The sequence below is a fragment of the Lissotriton vulgaris genome, chromosome 1_1 (genome assembly GCF_964263255.1).
Source record: "Lissotriton vulgaris chromosome 1_1, aLisVul1.2, whole genome shotgun sequence".
Classification (NCBI taxonomy): Eukaryota; Metazoa; Chordata; class Amphibia; order Caudata; family Salamandridae; genus Lissotriton; species Lissotriton vulgaris.
In genome coordinates this window covers 84,819,281-84,839,609 of record NC_141685.1, presented here as the reverse complement: position 1 = coordinate 84,839,609, position 20,329 = coordinate 84,819,281, and the positions used below count along the sequence as shown (strand labels likewise).

Genomic DNA, 20,329 nt, shown 5'->3' with positions numbered 1-20,329 from the left:
GTGGTCGGACCAATGGTGGCTGTACACAGCGATGTCGTCTAGGTAGGCGGCGCTGAATCCTTCGAGCCCGGCCAAGACCTGATTGACGAGCCGCTGAAATGTTGCTGGAGCATTCTTCATGCCGAAGGGCATGACCTTGAAATGATAATGGCCATCAGGAGTGGAAAATGCAGATCGTTCTTGGGCCCGGGGTGTGAGGCCGATCTGCCAATAGCCCGCCGTCAGGTCGAAAATACTGAGGTAGCGGGCAGCTCCCATGCGGTCGATTAGCTCGTCTGCCCGGGGGATGGGGTGTGCGTCCGTTCTGGTGACCGCATTCAAGCCCCGGTAGTCGACGCAGAACCGGAGTTCCGGTGTGGTGCCGGGAGGGGCTGCTTTGGGGACCAGTACTACTGGGCTGGCCCAGGGGCTGTCTGAGGGCTCAATGACCCAGAGCGTGAGCATTTTGGTTACTTCTTCCTGGATGCAGGCCCGTACCCGATCTGGTACGCGGTAGGCCCGGTGGCGGATAGGGGGGCTGTCCCCCGTATCCACGTCGTGCACACACCAGGAAGTGACACCTGGGGTGAGGGAAAACAGGCCGGCGAACTGCAACAGAAGGTCTCGACATTCTTGGCGTTGTTCCAGGGTGAGGGCCTCCGAGAGTCGGACCCCATCCACAGAGCCATCTTTCTCCCGAGTCCGTAGGAGGTCAGGGAGGGGTTCGGAGTCTTCTTCGGCTCCATTGTCTGTGGCCATCAGGAGGCTGAGTTCTGAACGTACAAAGTGGGGTTTCAGTCTGTTAGCGTGGAGGACTCGGAGGGGGTTCCGTGAAGATTCCATGCCGATGAGATAGGTGACAGGACCCTTGCGCTCGACTACTTTGAAGGGCCCCGTCCACTTGTCTTGCAGGGCGCAGGGTTCGGTGGGGGACATCACCCATACCTGTTGTCCGGGTTCAAATTCGATGGAGGAGGCATTTTGGTCATACCACTTTTTCATGTCCTCTTGACTGGCCTCCAAGTTTGCTTTTGCCAGCTCTCTGAACCGTCGGGTCTGGTTGCGGAGGGTTAGGAGGTATTTGAAGACATCTGGAGGGTTCTTTAGAGGGGGCATTTCCCAGCCTTCCTTGACTAGACTGAGAGGCCCCCGTACGGGATGTCCATACAATAATTCAAACGGGCTGAAGCCGAGGGACTTCTGGGGGACCTCTCGATATGCGAAGAGGAGGCACGGCAGCAGCACATCCCACTGGCGACGGAGGGGCTCTTCCAACCCCCCAATCATCCCTTTGAGCGTGCGGTTGAACCGCTCAACGAGTCCGTTTCCTTGAGGGTGATAGGGGGTCGTGAATCGGTAGGTGACCCCACACTGTTGCCAGAGGGACTTCATATATTTGGAAATAAAGTTCGTGCCTCTGTCGCTGACGACTTCTCGGGGGAAGCCCACACGGGAGAAGATCCCCATCAGGGCCCGGCCGACTACCGGGGCTGTCACAGTTCGCAGGGGAACAGCCTCGGGGTAGCGGGTGGCGTGGTCCACCAGTACCAGGATGAACCGATGTCCTTGTTTTGTACGGGGGTCCAGGGGCCCCACAATGTCTATCCCGACCCTCTCGAACGGGGTGGTGACCACGGGAAATGGTTGCAGGGGGGCTTTTAGTTTGCGGCCGCTCTTTCCACTGGCTTGGCACGTGGGGCAAGATCGGCAATGCTGGAGTACATCATTCCTCATTTTGGGCCAGAAGAAGTGGGTCACTAGGCGGCTGTAGGTTTTATCCTGACCCAGGTGTCCGGCCAGGGGGACATCGTGGGCCAGGTTTAGCAAGAAGTCTCTAAAACGGAGGGGTACCACTAGCACTCGGCTGGCCCCCAGCTCCGCGATCCTTTGCTCACTGTATAGCAGATCATTGTCCCAGTAAATCCAATGGGTTCCGGAGGTATCCCCTGCGCTCTGGGCGAGGGCTTGTTGGCGGAGTCCCTCGAGGGAGGGACAGGTCTTCTGCTCTTGGCGAAACTGCTCCTGTGTGGGCCCCCCCTCTTGATGCCACTGGTCGAGGCCAGCGAGGTCCGGAGGTTGAGCTGGTTCTGGGGGGACGGCACGGTCGGTGTCTTCGACTGGGGCGACCGGGGGAGGAGGCGCCGGCCATTCGGGTTCCTCCGGTCGGGGATTGGCACGTGCGGCCATGGACCGGGTGGTGACGCACGCCCAGTCCGGGATGCCTAACATCCCCAGGTGTTCTCTTCGTTCTACGGCTGCCCACGGAGAGCTTTCAAGGTCATTTCCCAGGAGGCAGTCTACGGGGGCATCATCCCGGACCGTCACTTTCAACATGCCGGAGACCCCTCCCCATTCGAAAGGGACGCAGGCCATCCGACACAGACTTTCCGAGTTATCGGCTGAACGGACAGGGCAGAGAATGTTTGGTAGGAACTGTTCTGGGGTCACCAGGTGACAGCGGACGGCTGTTACACTGGCCCCGGTGTCACGGAGGGCTTCGGCCTGGCGTCCATTGATGCTCACCCATTGGCTGTACTTCCGGGTGTTAGCGGGGAGGGGGACCCGCGGGACCATGTCTTTCCCCCCTAAGCATGCTAGAGCCATGGCGGCTGGCTCCCATTCTTGATGCTCTTGCTCATATTCTTCCTGCTCCTCGGAGATCTGTTCTTCCCCCAGGGCAGCAGCGGCCACTTGGCGGGGTCTTGGGCTCTGGTACTGTGGGCAATTTGGGTCGTTTGCATAGTGGCCGACTCGTTGGCATCGGTGACACGTGACATTGGCTCTGTATCCCGGTCGCGCCGGGGTGCTGCCCCGGTTGGCCGGGGGGGTGGTGATGGTAGCGGGGGCGACCGGAGCGTTGTCTCTTCCTCGTCCTTGGCCCCCTCCTCCTCCTCGGGGACGGTGCTGACCGTTGTTGTTCCGGTTCTGTTCATAGGATCCATTTCGGCCCACTCTGGTGATTTCCCACCGGTCAGCCTCGGCTGCGAGCTGCCGTGGATCAGTCAATTTGCTGTCGAGGAGGTGCTGCCGCAGCTCAATGAAGCAATTGTTTGATAGATGCTCCCACACCATGAGGTTGAATAGTTGTTCGTAAGTTGTGACATTGCTTCCTTTGATCCAGCCCTCGAAGGCTCGGCTAAAATAGTTCACGTAGTCCACCCAAGTTGTACCCGGGATGCGGGTGCAGTCTCGGAACCTCTGACGGTACATCTCGGGTGTGAGCCCATAGCGGGTGAGGAGGGCAGCTTTCATGTGGTCATAGGAGGTCATCTGGTGGTCCGGGAGCTGTAGCAGGGCATCGCGGCCCTCATTGAGGAATCTCCCCCATAGACCGGCTCCCCAGTCGCTTCGATCGATCCGGTGGGCGGTCATAGCGATTTCGTAGGCCTTGAACCATTGCTGGATGTCGTCTTCTCGGAAGTATTCTCGAACGACATCCTTGGGGATGTGTACCTTCTTATCTGTCGTCCCTGGGGTGTGGGGTTGCTCGGGCACCCCTAATTCTTTGTTCTGCTTGCGTAAGTCTATCTCAGCTAATTTGCGCTCGTGTTCATATGCCAGTCTCTTTTCCTCGAGCTCCCTTTGTCTCTGTTTTTCCTCTCTTTCTTCTCGGAGACGCAGGTGCTCTAAGCTCAGTTTTTGTTCGGCCAACTTAAGTTCAACATCCATTTTGAGCCGAGCCATTTCTAGTTCATGTAGTTGTGTCCTTTCTCGTTCCTGGATCTCGTCTTGCGAGAGACCCGTTCTTCGCTCCTCGGGGGCCGTGGTGTTTTTTTCTACTGCTGCGATGTTTTGGTCGGTGGTTCCGACGGCCCCGGTTTCTGCCCAGGACTCTAGGGCATGCTTGAAATCGTCTTTGGTACTTAGACCGGTGGTAGTGATACCTAGTTCGATGCAGAATTGTTTTAATTCACGATGGCTGTACTCGTCCAATTTCTCCATCTGAAATTTCTCGGTGGATCCGCTTTCTTTGGTTGTCATCGTGATTTCGTCGTGGGGTGAGCTACTTTCTGTACGATTATGCGGTGATTCGGATCACGCCGCTGGCCACCAATGTTAGACGGACCGGAAGGGTCGGCCGAGGATAAGGGGAGAGGTCTCCGGGGAGAGCCGTCTCCAGCGATCGTACAGACAAGTAACTTCCCCCCCACAGACGGACACCACACCAGGATAAGGTTTAACAATACTTTATAAGCAATTCTTTAAGTACGGTGAAATGATACAAGGAGGTCTGGACTCAGGGGTCCCCTCGATTCTGGTCTCTGGATTGGGAAAAGGGGTAGCGGGACAGTCTTGTTACCAATAGATGAAAAATAGCTCTCAATCCTCAAGCTCGGCGTTCTAGATGATCGGGCCGCGGCGGAGCCAGCAGGTCCCGGGATGGACGAAGGAAGCGACGGTCCGCGGCGGAGCCAGCAGGTCCCGATGGAGATGGTAGTTACAAACGGTCCGCGGCCACGCCAGCAGGTCCCGACAACGACGAAGGTTTATGAAGGTTGCGGCAGCGCCAGCAGGCAGGACGATAGTTCGCAAGGCAGAGCTACGGCAGCGCCAATAGCCCGTCAAGGATGAGTTCTTCTCTGCGTCTCTCGACTCCAGGATACAACTGACTTCCTGCTCTGGAGCTGCCCCAGTTATAGGGCTGGTGCCCTTTGATGTCCGGACCCTCGCACTTGGGGGTCGGGGGGTCCGGGATGAAGGAGTCCAGACACCCAGCAGGGGGGTGGAGCCAGCGCCCGGGGAGGTTGTGGGCGAGCGGTACCTGGCGGGGGAGAGCCATCGACACCTCTTTCTCCCATTGACCTGCCAAGTAGTCCGCTCACCTCCTGAGTGGATGGTGGTGCCGGGATGTCTGAGGCCTGGCCAGGCCCAGGGTTGGGGTCGATCGGGGGCCACGCGGCCTCGTGGTGGAGTGTCCAAGATGGCGCCCAGGCTGGGCGCGCGGGCCAGTAGTGGATCGGGCCCACGAGGTCGATATGTTCAGAGGCAAGGGTCCCGGAGGGGACGGAAAACGTGAAGTGGTGGTGTGTGACACTTGAGGGACCGGGCTCGGGCCTGGTCGGGCAGAGGGGAAGCGGCCCTTCACGTGGCCTGTCCAACATGTCCTGTTAGCGCGCTTGGAAGATTGGGCTTTTGATAATAACATTCTTGCCCCGTCGCAATATGGCTTTAGAAAGGGCCTTGGTACAATTGACCAATGTATTAACTTGAACCTTTTAATAGGGAAGTATACCAAGGCCAAGCCGGGATCATTATTTTTGTGCTTCGCAGATCTCTCAAGCCCATTTGATTTGGTCGACCATGCCCTGTTATGGACAACCCTGCTGGATATGGGAGCCCCCCCTGATATCATCTATTTCTTAGCCACACTCTATTCTAACTTATCCGCCCAAATTCGTTATGGTCCTGAGGGTGAGTGTACACTGAAGATCAGAGTAAGATCTGGCATTCGACAGGGCTGTGTTTTAGCCCCGTTGCTTTTCTCACTCTTTATTAACTCGGTGGAACAAGAATTAAAGCAAATCCATGCCGATGCCCCCCATGTAGGAGGCACCCCTATACCGGTATTGCTTTATGCCGATGATACAGTTCTTCTTTCCAGGACCCCTATAGGCCTACAAAAATTGATGGATGGTTTTTATGAATTTATACTGAAAAGGAAACTCAAAATTAATAATACTAAAACGTTTGTCATGGTGTGTGGGAAAAAGCTGAAACTTTTTAAACCCTTTTCTTTTAAGGAAAACCATATTGCAATTGTCACTAATTTCTGCTATTTGGGAGTTACATTTAACGATAGAGGATCATGGGCCCCTGAGGAATCAAATGTTAAAGCAAGAATGGGGAAAGCATCCTTAGGCGTCTTCCGCTTTGCCTCCAAAGTAGGAAGCCGCCGTATTGTTGATATGCTGACCATATACAAGCACAGATGTACCTCGATAGCATTGTACGGTTCGGGGGTATGGGGACATTGTAATGCCAAGGCCCTACAAATCGAAGAAAACAAGTTTATTAAACGGCTACTTTGTCTCCCCTCCTCGGCATCTACTGTTTTAACCCATTCGGAACTAGACCTGGATTACCTGTCTGACCTCACCGGATTGAGACCACTGATGGTTTGGAAATCCATTTTTACCAAGACGGAAACAGCATTTACCAAAGATATTATCAAAGACTGCCAACTCTTGGACAAAGTTTCGAGTATTCCATGGTTAAAATATGTAGTTTCGACTGTTAAAGACCTGTTTGACATGGACCTAGGAAATGACCCTACTTGTCTGAACACTTTAGACAAACAGGAACTAAAAAATGTCTATCTTAGGGCGAAATCGGATGTGCGAAGTTATGCTACTAGAGAATATTCTACTCATATTTTCCACCTGTCCTTGAAAGATGATAGCCGGGGTATTCCCATGTACCTTAGTGTTATCTACAGACAGTCCCATCAGTTTGTTCTTTCAAGGCTAAGATTAGGTATAGTACATAACTTGGTTGCTTTCCCGATTATGAAATCTCACCCAGTTACCCCATGTCCATGTGACGGTTCTTCCAAACAAAGCACAATGCACTTTTTATTACTCTGTCCTTTGTATAAAGCGCAACGCACCTGTTTCCTCAAGCCTATGTTCCTTAAATATTCTATGTGTACCACTGATAGCGCTCTGAGGCTTCTCTTCTCACTTTCAAGCCCAGATATATGTTTTTATACTGCCACTTTTATACTGAAATCTATCAGAGCTAGACTTAGTATGGTTTTCCCGTAATTTTATGTGCAGCAATCCCCGCAGCATGCGACAATGTTATCTTGTTTCTGCATTTTTTGTACATGTATATGAAATGTTTTAAATTGTACACTTTTATGATGTTTTTTAAACATTCGAATAAAGTTATAAACTGAACTGACTAAAGAATTGAAAAATAAAGTCCTTTTCCAGCAATCTTATCCGCCTCGTACTACTAGTCAGCACGATTTTCAGCAACCCCAACAGTATTCGAGGAACTCGCAAAGAAACGAGTCTTTTCAACAGCGTTTACCGTATGGTCCGAACCAATGTGCGTACTGCAAAGAGCAGGGTCATTTCAAGGTTAATTGTCCGGTTTTGTTACAGCGCATGAATGGTGTTTCTGGTGCGAGAGGTCGAGGTGTTCAACAAGCTCCTAGAGGTAGGGGCCGTGGAAATTTCCCCCAGAACGCTCGTCCCTTTCCGCCTCAGAATTCTATGAACAGTTTTGACCAACAGAATAATGCGTCTTCTAGGACAGCTCAGTACTATGCTGAGGACTACTATGCAGAGAACGAGAATGAGGGTAATGATTGCTAGGACAGCCATGGACAAAGAGAGGGAGTTGTTTCAGTTCCAGTAGATCAGAATGGACCTTATGTTGAGGTGATTACATCAGGTGTGTCAGAGCCTTTTCTGTTGGATACTGGTGCTACAAAGAGTTCTATTATGCACTCAAAACTTCCTGGTGCACCTTTATCTGGCGAAATGAATGTTTCAGTAGGTTTTTGTGGCGCCCCGGTTAGGAACCCGCTCTCTAGTCCTATGTCTCTTTTGGTTGGACCATGTGAATTAGAAGCACCTCTCATTCTTACCACAGGTTGTGGTGAAAACTTGTTGGGATTGGATCTGTTAAAGAGATTATATGCGACTTTGTACTGTTCTCCTTCGGGAGTACAACTTACTCTGGGCAAGAAAGTGGTTTCTCCAATGCATTTGTCGAGGGAAAAGCTTCCAGCAGAATTTTCTTCTCTTCCAGATACTTTGGGCTACTGGAGCCAATGATGTGGGTCTTTTGGAAATAGCGCCATATGTTATAACATTGAAAGCTAATGTTAGACTGCCACGCATTCCCCAATACAAGATTTCTAGTGAAGGAGAAAAGGCGTAGTTAGCAATAATTTATGATCTGATTGAGAAAGATGTCATTGAAGAGACAACAGGCAACATTTGTAATAGTCCTGTTCTGCCGGTTTTGAAGCGCACTGATACTTCCCAGCCACCGGTTTATAGGTTTGTGATTGATCTTAGAGAAGTGAACAAGATTGTTGTGCCACAGTTTCCAGTTGTTCCCGATATCACTGCCTTATTGACTATGGTTCCAGCGTCAGCCACTTGGTTCTCGGTGATTGACTTGAAGAATGCTTTCTTCAGCATCCCAATTGCGGAGGAGAACAGGGATATTTTTGGCTTCAATTTTGGAGGCCGAAGTTTCCGCTTCAAACGCGCTCCTCAGGGCTACTGTGAAAGTCCATCGATATTCAGTCAGGCTCTGAAATCGCAGCTTGACGCGATTGTTCTACCTGATGGCGCGGCGCTTATTCAGTACGTAGATGATTTACTAGTCGCTGCAGATGCTGAGGAGATTTGCAAGCAAGCCACTTTGTCGTTGTTGCGTCATTTATGTGATCTGGGCCACAAAGTCTCTTTCAAAATTACAATATTGTCGACAAGAAGTGACCTACTTAGGTCACATCTTTTCGAAGGAGGGAAGGAAGCTGACCCCAGAAAGAATACAGGCAATTGCAAAATTGAGTGTCCCAAGAACACAGAGAGAAGTGCGTGCTTTCTTGGGCATTACATCATATTGCAGACAATGGATACCAAATTTCTCCTTGTTGGCCAAACCTTTGGTGGCATTAACTTGCAAGGATACACCGAAACCCATTCCGTGGTCTGAAGAGTGTCAGACAAGTTTTTCCGAGTTGTGTGATGCATTGTGTTCGGCTCCTGTGTTGGGTACCCCCGACTACAGTAAGCCTTTTACGTTGTATGTCCACGAGAAGGAAGGTCGTGCATTATCAGTTCTGACACAGCCTTTTGGTGGCAAACAGCGTCCATGTGCGTACTTTTCAGCAACTCTAGACCCGGTAGCTAAGGCATTGCCAAGTTGCTTGAGGGCCACTGCGGCAGCAGCTGTCTGTATTCGACAGTCTGCTGGGCTAGTAATGAATAATACCCTAATTGTCATGGTCCCACATGCAGTAGACATTTTGCTAAACAGAACAAGGACACAGCATTTAACTAGTGTTCGACTGTCAAGTTATGAACTGACACTGCTAGCGAGTCACGTACACATTAAGAGGTGTGACACTCTCAACCCAGCCACGTTTTGCCCATTCCAGTAGAGACAGATGAGGTCGAACAACATGACTGCTGTTTTAGGACAGAAGAAGAGACAAAAGGGAGAGTAGACTTACAGGACACTCCTCTTCCTGAATGTAATGATACCTTATGGGTTGATGGTTCATGTTTCAAGTTGCCAAATGGTGATACGACTGCGGCATATGCTGTGGCAACACTGCACACGATTGTTGAAGCTGCACGTATCCAACACAATTCCGCGCAAGCAGCAGAATTGATTGCACTTACAAGAGCATGTGTGTTGGCAAAAGGAAAACGGGTGAATGTGTACACGGACAGCCAATACGCCTTTGGCGTGGCTCACAGTTTTGGACAATTGTGGCGTGAACGTGGGTTCCTGACTTCGCATGGTACAAAAATCCAACACGGTCAATTAGTAAATGAGCTTCTCGAGTCACTGACCTTGCCATTACAAGTTGCGATTGTGAAATGCAGTGCACACAAAAAGGTGACAGATGATGTTGGTCGTGGAAACACGTTTGCAGATGAAGTCGCAAAAGAAACTGCAAGGAATGTCATGAGCCGAATGTATGTTGCAGGCCTGCGAGATGGATTGGTGATGTTGGTGTGTGTGCAGATACGATCGAGAGTGTGAAGTCTATCCAATCCGAAGCCACAGAAAAAGAGGTGAATGAATGGAGAGAAAGCAGGGGTAAACTGGATGCGAATGGTTGTTGGGTTGAATTGTCGGAACATCAGAGATGGCTGTTACCCGATGCGTATGTGCTTGCTGTGGGGACGATGGCTCATGGGATGGATCACATCAGTGTGAAAGGGATCTGTAAGTTGTTGGCTCCAGTATGGCAGAATAGCGGAATCCCTAAATGTGCAGAGAATGTGGTCAAGAACTGTATGGTGTGTCTGAAGTACAATCCTGGTAAGGGAACCCCAACTCCAGCTGGTCATTTTGCGCCTCCAACGTATCCGTTCGAGGTTTTGCAGCTAGATTTCATCCACATGGAAAGGTGCAACAATCTGAAATACGTACTCGTTGTTGTTTGTGCCTTTTCCAGGTGGGTCGAAGCATATCCCCTTAAGGACAATACTGCCTTATCCACAGCTAAAGCCCTTGTCAAAGAGTTCTTCCCCAGGTTTGGAATGCCTAGAATGGTCTGGAGTGACAATGGGAGTGAATTCGTGGGACGAGTGATGAAGAAAGTGTGTGAAGGGCTAGGCATACACCAGAAGTTCCACGCTGTAAATCACCCCCAATCAGCTGGACTAGTAGAGTGCTACAACGGCACGTTAAAATTGAAATTGGCCAAGATTCAAGCAAGCGCAGGTCTTAAATGGCCTGATGCTCTGCCCTTGGCGCTCCTATCCACAATAATGACTATTCACTCTAGATTGGGACTTAGTCCACATGAAATTGTGTTCGGCCGCCCGGCCAACATATGGGGAGTGCCAAGGCCCACCAGGTTTAGTGAAATAGAGCATCCTGTACTGCTTGACTATCTGTATGAATTGACGGCTAAATTGCGTGTTTTACATCAACAGGTCTACGACAGTCTGCCACAGGCCTCTGAAGCTCCGGGACACACTATCGATCCTGGAACATATGTCCTCGTGAAAAATTTCCAGCGAACGAGGAATGACCAGCCCCGGTGGACCGGCCCTCACCTAGTTCTCCTATCCACAAGATCGTCATTTCGAGTGGAAGGAAAGAAGAACTGGATCCACGGGACCCATTGCAAGAAGGTCCTGTTACCTCTGCCCTATGACCGATGGGTCCAGGAGGGAATTGCTGACTCTGAGACTGAGACTGAGACTGTGCCTCGTTTCTTACCCTTCAGTGATGCACGTCTGAAAGGAACTACTTCTGAAAAAGAAAGCGATAACATTCTACAAGGATCTGTGCCACCGTCAATGCAGTTGGACACTACTGAGCCTGAACTCCTGTTTTTAGACCACACAGCCCCTGGTCGAAACCGTTAGAACTTGAGGCCAAGACCTATGACTATGGACAAATAAATACTTTTCTTTTTGATTGTGCAGCTCTCTCATCCAGGAAACTTGCTCATTTTTGATTTTTGAACTGCCATCCGGTTCTGCTGCTAGGGCCGCGGTTGCCACAGTCTTTGGAGTGCAGCTGGAGACGGTTAGGTCGACAGTTCTGGTTGGTCTAAGGGAGTTGCCCTAAACTGACAGAAGAACTCTTTAGCAGAAACAATCTCCCACCGCGGGCAGCAACTTAGAGGATAGAGTTTCCCCAGATGGAGAGACCTGCCAGATCAACGAACTTTGAAACGAGAATATGCACTGTGATGGCAAAAACGCGATTTTTAATAATATGCATTTTCATGTTGTGTAGTATAATGATGTTTTTGGTGGGCTATGCTTTATTCACCTTTCGAGTATCAATTGCCCACACCACACAGCCCACACCTCCTCCTACTGTTTCCCAGCATTCTTTTCACCCCCTACCTGAACACGAGTCTGCCAGAAGATTAGAATTCATAAATAACTCATTCGTTCAGCTCCTACACCAGCACCAGTCTGTAATGAACACGACAAATTGTTGGGTATGTGGACTTATGCCACACACAACAGATAAGGGCATCCCATATTTTGTCCTGCCATTTAGCTACCATGGTTCTCAGTGGGCATTTCAAACAATGTTCCTGTTTTCCCTCGAACCATATTTCCCAGGAAGAAACTCGAGCAACAAGGCACTAGTGGCAGGAATTAGAAATATGAGTAGAGATATCGACACGTATAGAACGATTCCCAGAGATGAACTGAAGCCTTACAGTAGATGGAATGTAACAAAATATGGAATTTCCTTAAGTGAGAACCAGCGAGCAAAGAAATCCTCCCCAATCTGGATAGTACCCCACCAAGGTCACCTATGTCTGCAAGGAAATGGCAAAAACCCCAGAGCTCAGCTAGGGAAGAGTGTCTGTACTGAGACCTATGTCTTCTCGTCTCAGACCTCCCCTTCGTTCTTAGCGGCTAAAGGTACCTACTTCGTCTGCCATGATAGAGCATACACATGGTTGGCCCCTGACTTTTCGGGCACATGTTTTATCTCGTTCCTGCTGCCACCCACCTACACGGCCGAGACATATTACCATCGGACAAGGACAGTTAGGGGTGTTGTGAGTAAAGACGACACTGCGGAACAAGAATTTGGGGATTTCGCGAAAGGTTTTCTGCCGTTTTGGGGGCCTATGGTGAACAGCAGGAACATTCGCCAATTGACGAGGGTAGTTGAATCGGCCGTGATCTAAACGGCTGGTGCCCTTAGTAACTTGACTGCGGAGCTCCAGTCGGACCGCCTTATGACCCTTCAGAACAGGGTTGCCTTAGATGTCATACTTGCAGAACGTGGTGGGGTATGTAAAGTGATCCAATCCAGTTGCTGCATCTTCATCCCAGATAATGCTCAGACAGTATACCAGGCCATCTCCAAACTGCATAAGATTTCCGAGTCCATTCACGTGGATGAAGGAGACTGGTCCTTAATGGGGTGGTTCTGGAAACTGATATCTGCCTGGGGATGGAAGATTCTGATATTCATTGGGATGGTCTTAGCCATTCTGTTCTGTTCTGCTTGTGTGTACAGTGCGCTCCTGCAATATGTGGCCTCTGTGCTACATCATGTGTAAGGAAGCCTGTATCAAGAGATGAACTAAGTAACAGGATGATGCTACAGCAGCATCTCAATGACTTTATGCACACAGACCTGGACTCAGATTAGCGTGAGTATAGGTTATTGCCTATATAAGGGCAAAAGGAGGGTCTGTGGTACTGAAAATTCTGGACCCTGCTGTTGTATGGTACCGAAGCACTACACTCGTGTCAGAAAATATCATCGTACCATAACGAGTTTGGTATCGGCAGACCGGTAATGATCCAGACATTATACCTGTGTATTTGCGTCATGATTGAGTGACGAAATCACCCTTAAATTGTAGTTTCTGTCTTGAACCCTCGGGTTCCATTTTGTGAGCGGCATCCATCTTGTGATTGCCCTTACATAGTCAAAATGACCAAGGCCGAAGTCGATCTGAAAGGACACGTACACCTTTGCTGACTCCTCTGTGACCTGGGCAAGCTGACTCCACTGCCTCAAGCTAAACCTGTTCGGGCAGTTCTCATCCCAATGGCCGAGCGAGATTAGCATCGAGGCACAACATGTCATAAACCGTTCATCGCATACAAGCTACGCTAATCTCACACACACCTGTCCCTGTTTCTTCTTTATGACTAGTTTTACAAGGAGGAGGTGCCCGATTTTATTGAGGGTTCATCGATATCTGATGGAAGTTCTGGGCCTTGCTGGGTAATCTATCACAAACCGGACAAACGAAAATATGGGCTTGCCATCATGACTCTGCTTTTTCTTTGTAGTAGAAGTATTTATATGACAAACTGTAAAAACGAAGAATTCTTGCCTGAAGGGTAATATTTTGTATAAAAAGAGAAGACTGGTTCAGTAAAAACGAGCAGTCTCCTAAGAACCTACATGCGCTTCACGCTGTTGTATTTCTAGGACACCTGTTACTGGTTGCAGCCAATAAACTCGATCCTTGACATCACCTAGAAGACTCTGTGGTTCTGTGGGCCAAAACAGGAAGAACTCAAGAGGTCTCTGGGTGTTCCCCTGGCACCGCCGGGTCCCTAAAAACCCGGTACCTCACATGAAGTGAGGCCACTCTAGAGCACGAAAACGGCAAAGTGCACTCTGGATAGCGTCCTCAACTTTGACGCAGTCATCACTGATTCTGCCAGGGTATCAGCTCGAATGAGCACTTACACAGTGCTCATTGCAGAGAAAATTGAAACACACTGCCACACTCTTTAGATATAACTCGCCAAAAAAAACTACCAGTCTCTGCCAATATATTAATTGGAGAGACAAGGGAACCCGCTAGGTAGGCAAGGACCAAGGGTACTAGTATTATCTTGAAACAACGGTCCTTGACAAAGGAGGATGTGACAGCTAATGAATAGCCACAATGTGCACTATAATAAGTAAGGTGTCCAGCCGGACCCTAGGATTTAATCAATGAAAATAATGCAAGGCAATATCAAACACAAGAATTATGAAGTGGGACACAGTCCTGTATCCACAGCATACAACAGGGCTAAACAAACAAAAAGGGTTAAAGGTTCATCAGGCAATCTTTCTTTTGTGAGAAGCTAGTACATATGAAACCTAATAACTTAGCTTTTCTCATGTAGTAAAAACATAATTATGTCACACAATGGGGAACTGGTGTTTAAACTACACCTACTGTCGGCGGCGTTTCGACCCTGTAGGAATGAAGGATCCTCATCAGGACAACCAATGTAATGCCTGAAAGTGCAAGCCTGTAATCAAAATTAGGGAAACAGAGAGACACAAGGGACATTTGTTTAAACTCTCACTTATACCTTAATTGCATAACATAACCGAATTCATGCCATGCCTTAAGGTGAGAACCTGCCATACGTGTTGGTGAGTGTCCTGTCTGGTGACATTCAACCTGGACTTCAGTGATAGTGATAATGAGATAAACAACAATGTATATGGTGCGTGAGATGAGAGGAGAGTGCTCCACACAAGGGTGACGCAGCGGGAGAATTATCCAGTTGCTAAGGGACACGTGAAACCCCCAGAGGACCAGGGGAGGTGACAGGCAGGAGGGGTAAAACTCAGTCACAAATGGTTGTACGATTGTTCATATTGCACTGCCTAGCGTGGCAGTGAAATTGGAAGTATTGTTTCAAATGCCAAGAACAATTTTTAAATATATGAGATAAATACTCGGACACTAGAAAAAAAAAAATAAGAAGGATGCAATAGGAACAGAAAAGACAAATTGATATGATAGTCAACAATATTGTTATGTCTTTTAGCAATTAAACCCAATTTTAAAAACCTCCAACCTTCCCATTAAATTTTCACTTTCGGGGAAAAAAGTGCGTGGCAGTTGAGGGCTAGAGGGAGAAGGAATACAAAGGGGAAAGTGGAGGGGATCCGGGCGGGGCTACAGTCTCGGACGACTAAGAGGCGCACACACCTGAGCACTTTTGAGAGACCTTAAACACGACGGCGGGAGGGACAGACCCAAGCTGGATCCCTGGAGGAGGTCACTCCTCCTCAGAGAGAGTCACTGGGGAGCCTCACGACAGAGGAGGGGGTTCAGGGGTGCACCCCCGGGGGTGATGGAGGGTGACCCCTCCCGGGCCCCTCTGAAAGGGTGGCACATACCTGCGTCGGCCGCGCGCCTGCAGGAACGTGGCGGAGCGCTGCGTCGGCCTCGAGCGCCTCTGGGGTCAGCTGGCGGCGTGGGCTTCACGCGCCCCTCGTCTCTGGGGTCAGCACGCTGGGCTCGTGGCCCCTCGTCTCTGGGGTTAGCACCCTGGGCTCGTGGCCTCTCGTCTCTGGGGTCAGCGGTGGGCAGCTGACCTTCGGCGTTTCCTCGTGCTCCGCTCCTTCCGGGTTCTTCTCTTCCCCCTTCCAGTGACGTGGGCGTTTTTTCCCCTTTCATAGGTCCCTGGGTCATGACGTGAAATCCAGGCCACGCACCTGTGAGGGTGAGGTCGCGGGTCACGCGCTCCGTGTCAGGGTCAGCTCGCGGGTCACGCGCTCCGTATCAGGGTCAGCCCGCGCGCTCTCCTGATAAACAATTTAACGCGCAACTAAGTCCAGATGGGCGTCAAGGCGCCTCTCCTCACCGTCGGGGGCCGCCGCTTCCCCCCCCCCCCTGTGCTGCTCCGTCACGTTCCCACTCGGCCTCGGAAGGATGAAAGGCTGCCCCCCCCCCCCGCCTTGTATACAATGCTTCAGATACTTGCTCCCCCGTCCCCCCTCTCCTCCTCCAGGTGTGGGGGGTCCACGTGGACTCTGACCGCCTCACTCCATTCTTCTTACCTTGTAAACCCTCCCCGGGGGCAGCCTGGCCTGGAGCGACCCCCTCCCTGGGAGACACAGACACCGCCCGCCGAGGGTCACCGGAGGCCGAGGCGCCGAGATTCAAACCTTGACCCAGAGTGGACCGGTCCGAGCCTAGGCTCCCCTCCTCCCCGAGGCTCCGAGCAGAACTCCCCCCCCCCCCCCCCGACCGAGGAGCGGAGCGGGGGGGAGGGGGGGTGTGTTGGGGGCACTGTCCTGTCTGCCGAGGATCACCGCCTGTCCGTGCCGCTCTCCAGTCACCGATTCCCCCCCCCCCCCCTCTGGTCTCTGCCATGGACTCCCCGCAGCCCTGCACTGAGCCTCAGCACCGAGAGCCAGCCCCCCTAACGAGCCATGCCCCTACCCCCTCACCAGCCATGCCCTGACCCCCCCCTTCCATACGGGTGCCCCTGTTGCAATACTTGCATTGTCCTCCTCTGCCCCCCTCTGTTGGTGCCAAAGCCCCGACCCCCCCCCCCCTCGCCCATGAACCTCTGCGGTTTTCCCCCCCACCCCTGCCCCCCTGACACGCACCACGCACCCCCAGATCGGATCCCCTGCACTGACTGGCGCGGGCTCTGCTGTGCCCGCCCAGGGAAGCTTCCAGTCGACTCGTGTCTTTGTGCGGCTGTCAATGCTTCGAGTCTCTACAAGTGACCATTAAACTCAGGTCCGTGCGCCGTGCTGTCTGCGACTTACTTCTTATGTTTGCTACAGTCTCTATGGGTTGAAGTTCCTTGCCTTCACGTTTTGTCTTTTGTTTTACCTGCCTTCCTGTTAACACATTACCTAAATAAACTAGGCTGCTGTCTACGTGTCCTTAATAGTGACGGCCCAGTCACAAACCCCCTGCAGGCTGCAGCAGCATCTCACTCCCCCTTCTGTTTGACGGTACTCGCCCCTCCCACGGCTCCCCGCTCACCTCAAACTCTGGAGCAGCAGCACCTCTTCTCTTATGAAAATTCCCCGTAGAAAGAGGGCCCTGTGCCAGTCTACCATATCCCCCCACCTCCCTACCGAATTCCTGAGATTACATTTATGACTGAGCTGACCCAGCCCTTCCCTGCCTCCATTCCCTTGTCCCCACCTAGTCCTGTCTGGGGTCTGACCCCAGCCTTTCCCTGCCTCCCTTGTCCCCTCCCCGTCCTGTCCGGGGTCTGACCCAGCGCTGTTATCTGCTGGTCCAGCCCTTCCATGCCCCCCTTCTCTTGTCCCCTCCCTGTCCTGGATCACTGCTCACCAGGTGTCCAGTCTTCCCCGGTTCACCGCCTCGGCTCTGCCGCCTCTCCCGCCGTCCACTGTGGCCGCCTCTGGCAGCGGCACCCCCTCAGCACAAGGAGGCCGGGGCTGGACTGCCCACAGCGGGCACCGGTGCTATCCCCCGGTGCGCCGCACGGGTGTGGGCCGGTTTTGGGGACGTTTTTGTTACAGGGCCGTTGTGAGAAGTTAGCCTGGCATATGATGTCCACTAGATCTAGTGGGCACCTTGCACCAGTCTAATCGACCCTTATTGATGGTGGTTGTAAAGTCAACCTTATAGAAAGCTATCCTAGTGGTAGCATGGACCAGCAGTCAAAGGCTAAGACTTCAGAGAGCATGTAAAGCAAGTTTGATTTACCAATTATAATCCCTTGATAGCAAATGAAAGGACACCACACAAGGTATATATCAAATATATATGTAGTTATTCTAAACACAACCCCTCTGCACACTTTATGAGATCAGAGGTAAAAGCACAATACAAGTTACTTAATTAGCATACGATAAGTTGCACAAATACAGTTTTGCCCTAGGGGCCTCACAAACCATATACTAAAATAGTGGTATAAGAACCACGTCGAATAGAAAGCGGGCCTGGGGAATCGCTGGGGCTACTCTAAACATAAATTCTTACAAACACTTAAATATAGACTTATCAACAACAAAATCAAAATATGGAAGCAAAACAAAGATATATATATATAATAACAGTGAAAACACTATAGTAAAATAATTCTGCACGATTTATTAGTATACAAAGAAACTTAATTATAATTGGGAAACAAACATTGTTAAAAAAGGACAAATTACATAACATTGATCAAAAGATTCCTATTAATAAAAAGGAGATACTAAACAGAAACTAAATTCAGCAAAAAGTCAGAATTTTCCTTAATTTTTATCAGTTGTATTTCTCCTTTTGCATCGACGCGTTTCGGCGGTCTTTAGCATTTAACCACCTTCATCAGGAATACAATAAATATCTCCCAATAGTTCTCTAAAATATGTTGATTAAACAGCATCAGGGGTATATACCTCCTTCTCTGTACAGTTAAATTCTGATTAGTTCTCGTCCAGCGAGATATCAAATATCCATTAAAAACATATCTTCCTTGGCAGATGTGAGATGTCATCAAGAGGGAAGATAGCACCGGATGATACGGTATGAGCCTCTAACAGATCCTCTGTTAAGTAGTGATGTTCAAAGGACCCAGATAACATTAATCTTCTAAAATAGCGCAGTACCATGAAACTAACGTCATCACATGTGTACAACAATGTCACTATACTTGTAACCTCATCAATGCACGCGGTAGAAAAGTAGCCATTCAATGATAAAAACTGCCTCTTCACGGGGTTGTATCCACACGTATATACCCAGATCAAATGTGAAAAACCGGCGGTTAGTGGGAGAACTTTTTTCAACTGCACGTGTAATTATCAGCGTGCCCTCCCTGCAACTCCCCAAATGGAGCGTGAAAATACGGCAAACTTTTTTTTTACTGAAGCAGCACGCGGGACGCTGGCTTTCTATATAAGAAGGGAGTGCACGCTGATATTGACACGTGCAGCTGAATATATTTGTCCCGTAAAGCCGCCGCTTTTCACGCTCCATTTGGGGAGTTGCAGGAAGGGCACGCTGATAATTACACATGCAGTTGAAAATAGTTCCCCCACTAAGCCGCCGGTTTTTCACGTTTGATCTGGGTATATATACGTGTGGATACAACCCCGTGAAGAGGCAGTTTTTATCATTGAATGGCTACTTTTCTACCGCGTGCATTGATGAGGTTACAAGTATAGTGACATTGTTGTACACATGTGATGACGTTAGTTTCATGGTACAGCGCTATTTTAGAAGATTAATGTTATCTGGGTCCTTTGAACATCACTATTTAACAGAGGATCTGTAGAGGCTCATACCGTATCATCAGGTGCTATCTTCCCTCTTGATGACATCTCACATCTGCCAAGGAAGATATGTTTTTAATGGATATTTGATATCTCGCTGGACGGGAACTAATCAGAATTTAACTGTACAGATAAGGAGGTATATACCCCTGATGCTGTTTAATCAACATATTTTGGAGAACTATTGGGAGACATTTATTGTATTCCTGATGAAGGTGGTTAAATGCTAAAGACCGCCGAAACGCGTCGATGCAAAAGGAGAAATACAACTGATAAAAAATAAGGAAAATTCTGACTTTTTGCTGAATTTAGTTCCTGTTTTGTATCTCCTTTTTAATAATAGGAATCTTTTGATCAATTTTATGTAATTTGTCCTTTTTTAACAATGTTTGTTTCCGAATTTTAATTAAGTTTCTTTGTATACTAATAAATCGTGCAGAATTATTTTACTATAGTGTTTTCACTGTTATTATATATATCTTTGTTTTGCTTCCATATTTTGATTTTGTTGTTGATAAGTCTATATTTAAGTGTTTGTAAGAATTTATGTCTCTACGTTAAGGTGCCCAAAGGGAATCTTATTTTGACTATAGTCAGTTGTGGAACCCTATCCCTTTGGCCTTGGGGTCCCTCTCTCTTTTATTAGAGAGCTACTCTGAACAACCAAAGGTTAGGAAGTAGGAGGCCCACGGGAGACGTGTGCAGTGTCTAAACACATCCGCGAGTTACCATTGTCTGTCTATGGGAAACGAAGAAGTTACAAAGTTACTGTTTAAGGGCACTTCCGGATGGACTACAACAAAACCCCTTTAGACTAGGACACTTCGAGAGTCCAGACCCACGGGAGCATCGGATTACTCGTGTAACCTCACCCAGGGAAGCCAGGTGCATAGGTGCCTTTTGGTGTCAGGTTTCGTCGATGTTTTCAATAGAGATCTACAAAGAAGTGCTGCAGGCGACCAGAGGAAAAGTGTCCGGGTGGATCGAAGATCTGAAGAACCTGAAAGCAGAAGGGACAGAGTCTGGGTCACTAGCCAGTGACCAGGAAGGAACCAGGCGATGTCACAATGATCTCAGATGAAGAGGTGAAGCTTGTCTCTGCAGCCACAAGGTCCAGGAGGTGTCGACGACAACCAGGAGCTGGATTCGA

General features: G+C 49.6%; 2 protein-coding genes across 2 annotated transcripts in view; both read right to left on the bottom strand.

Moving 5' to 3' along the window:
• LOC147737464 (uncharacterized) overlaps nucleotides 1-15,370 on the bottom strand; it is a 489,484-nt gene extending 474,114 nt beyond the window's left edge. Inside the window, exon 1 of the mRNA XM_086931333.1 lies at nucleotides 15,325-15,370. The gene's annotated coding sequence lies outside the window, so the exon portion shown is untranslated. The remainder of the gene's footprint in view (nucleotides 1-15,324) is intronic.
• The window catches only part of LOC147737463 (uncharacterized), a 120,994-nt gene extending 105,423 nt beyond the window's left edge, over nucleotides 1-15,571 (bottom strand). Inside the window, exon 1 of the mRNA XM_086931217.1 lies at nucleotides 15,325-15,571. The gene's annotated coding sequence lies outside the window, so the exon portion shown is untranslated. The remainder of the gene's footprint in view (nucleotides 1-15,324) is intronic.
• Nucleotides 15,572-20,329: the final 4,758 nt, after the last annotated feature.